Raw genomic sequence first — 3,333 nt, forward strand, 5'->3', positions numbered from 1 at the left:
CACCTTTACATTCCATTCCTGCAGAAGAAACACTTGTAGACATATCATGGCACAGCAGTTCTCAACCCTGGCCGCCCATCAGAATTACCTGTGGAGCTTTCAAATATACAAATAGCAGTTACAGATTCAGAATTTCTGGCAGCAGGGCCTTGGGCATCTGTATGTTTAAACAGCCTTGCAGGGTTTCTGATGTACAGCCAGGGATGGAGCGCCATGCTATAGAAAATCATCCAATAAAATTTACCAGAAGAGACATAACCATTTTTTCACAAGTTGAAGAGCAAAATTAAATATGCCGTGATTTTTTTTTAGATGAATCGGTGCCAGTGTATCTCCACCATGCTTGTAGTTTTTAAGTATGAGCTCCGTCAAGACTGCTAACTGGGGATGTGAGAAAAATCAAATCACGTCCTGGAAAATTTCACTTCGTGGGAAATGTTGCAGCGCGTTGCCTGAACTGCAAAGCTTGGACATGCATTGAAGGAACGATAGGCTGATGACAAAGAGTCTTGAACAAGATCCCAAGCTTTTTGAATTTATGCTCAGTTGTCTTGGCACAGACTAAGTCAAAGAGATACCAACGAGTATGTGTGTGTATTTTTTTCCTTCAAATAAGTTGTTCAGAGTCCTGGGAGCTGGAAGGTAGCTGTGATAGATCATGTGTCTAACATGCATGAGGTGTGGGTTGAATTCTGAGCGTACACACACACACACACACACACATGCACACACACATGCACACACACACCCCGTCTTGGCACAACAGAGCTGGGCAGTGTCTTTGAAGCCAAGATAATAGAGAGACCATAAATGGAGACTTGCCCTCAGCCTCAGTAGTGTTACAATAAAGCCAATAACACAGACAACCCCCAAATTCCTGGGGAGCGCTATATAAGTATAACTTTAAATTAATTTTGGCTGTCTGTTGCTCATAGTCCTTATGAAATAATAGAGCATTATTTTTGCATATCTTGTATCTGATATAAAATATCACTAAGATTTCTATGTGATTATAGTATGTTTTGGTAGGTTGGGAGATACTAAGAAAACGTGGAATAATCAATCTATATTTGAAGGTAGAAGGAAGCTTGATTTAAAAAACGCCGAGGATGAGTTTGTTTTTCAACTCTTGAGTTACAGTTGTGCAATTAGGTGGTTGACATCCAGTGTTTAGCGAGTCACTGAAAGCCCTATCTTGGTTTAAGCCTGCCTGGCAGGTTCAGGAATGGGATAGATTTTGAGGGAATAAAAGTCCTTCCTGGTGACAGATAGTCGATTTAATTACTGGAATATGTTGCGCATCTGGATATGTTGTGATTTTTATGCTGACAACTTGGGGATTTATGTTTTTAGAAAACATCCTAAGTGGTGTTAATTTTATGGCTGTCACTCAAGCCCGACCAGGTGTAGCTCCTCATTTATCATCATCTGCTTCTCTTCCTTGTGGGTTAGCCGTGTTGAGTGATGTCTCTTCAAAAATGTACAGGTCTTCCTTTCATGTGCATAGCCATAGCCACCTGACATTTCTAGGGTGACTGTTTGGATTGATTTCATAATAATCTCAAGAGGGGAAAGGAGCGTGGGGCCAGGCTAAGGAAATTGCTAACTTTATCAGTTAGCAATTTATAAAACTCCAAAATGAACTTAGAAGTGGGAGCTGGCTTAGGTTACCACCCACCCCCGCTCCCTCAGCCCCTGTATTTCTCACGAGTCTGCAGGGCTCACTTATCCTACCTGCTCTTGAATCTGTCTGCTGTGTGTCCCTTATAGGAACCACCCTTTTGCCTTTTCTTTTTCTTTTTGGATGCCGTCATTACCCTCCTGCCTGATTTCCCTGAGGTGAGGCTTGTAATTTGATCATGGAGCTTTACAGCAGTTAGGGGTCTTTTGGTAGCAAGTGATTGAAGAGTTGAACCACAGTAGCTGAAGAAGAAGGAGAAGAAAGAGAAGAGGAAGAAGAAGAAGAAGGGAGAGGAGGAAGAGGAGGAGGGGGAGAAGGGGAAGGAAGGAGGGAAAAAGGAACATACAGTATTGGCTTATGGAACTGACTTGCGCAGGGGTAGACCTCAGAAACAGCTTCATGGAGCCTCAAAGAATGGACACAGGTCTGTCATCTCTCTGTTCTTGGCTCTACTTCCAGCACAGTTGCTGGGCCTTGCATAGTTGGCCTTTGATATTCATGAGGGACAGGTTCCAAGACCCCCATAGCTACCCACGTCTGCCGGTGCTAAAGTCACGTATGTAATGGCCTAGTATTTGCATGTAACTGTCACTTCCTACCATGTACTTTAATCTCTAGATGACTTAGAATACCTAACGTAACGAAGATGTTGTGTAAATGGTTGGTAGACTGTATTGCTTAGCAGATGAAGACAGGAAAAAGTCTGTACATATTCAGTATAGATGGAGTTTTGGGGAATATTTTGATCTCTCGTTAGTAGAATCTGTGGATATGGAATCCATAGACAGGGAGGGCCAGCGTCAAGGGCTTTGTGAGGCTTAGAAAAGTGCCCTTTCCTTTGGTCATCAGAGTTTAAATCACTACACTTTATTTTTCTACTAACAATAATTACAAAAGCATTCTATAAGGTCATTCAGGTCAGGTGTTGCACATGAAATCATAACAATTAGTAGTTAGGTCCAAATTAGTAATTAGAAATGCCAGAGTCTCTATAATTTAATAATTTGTTGTAAAAGTTACACAGCTTGTTTTCGGGACCAATACTTAACTTCAATATCTTCTTTTCTTTTAAAAAAGATTTCTAGATTTTACAAAGAATTTCTTTCTAGAATTTAAATATTTTAAATACTGTTTGGTTTTGAGAAGTAACATTCTCCAGTGGGGAGCAGTATGATAGCTTAATGTGACCAAGACAGAAGAGTTGTTCAGCACAGAGTGACTGAAAAAAAAAAAAAAAAAAAAAGACAGAAGAGTTGTTCAGCACAGAGTGACTGAAAAAAAAAAAAAAAAAGCAACTCATTTTAAAGTCCTTTTGGTTTTTAAATTTTTTTTGTGGTGCTGAGGAATGAACCTCAGGGCCTTGTGCTTGCTAGACAAGCAGTCTACCACTCACCTACATCCCTCATCTGAAAGCAGCTACATTTTAACCACAGTTAATTTTTATACTAAAGAAATCTCTGCAACAACATAAACATTGCTAGAAGTTTGTCCATTATGGAGTTCCGTATAGCACTGTGGAAAACAACTTAAGGGGGCACACTGCTGGGAAAACACAGGACTGCATGCTCCAGAACGCCTCTATTAATACTGGCTTCTTAGGGGCTGGGGATTTGCCTCAGTGGCACAACGCCTGCCTGGCAAGTGCAAGGTCA

Source organism: Chinchilla lanigera, unplaced genomic scaffold, assembly GCF_000276665.1.
Source record: "Chinchilla lanigera isolate Chin_1 unplaced genomic scaffold, ChiLan1.0 scaffold00028, whole genome shotgun sequence".
In the NCBI taxonomy this organism is placed as follows: Eukaryota; Metazoa; Chordata; class Mammalia; order Rodentia; family Chinchillidae; genus Chinchilla; species Chinchilla lanigera.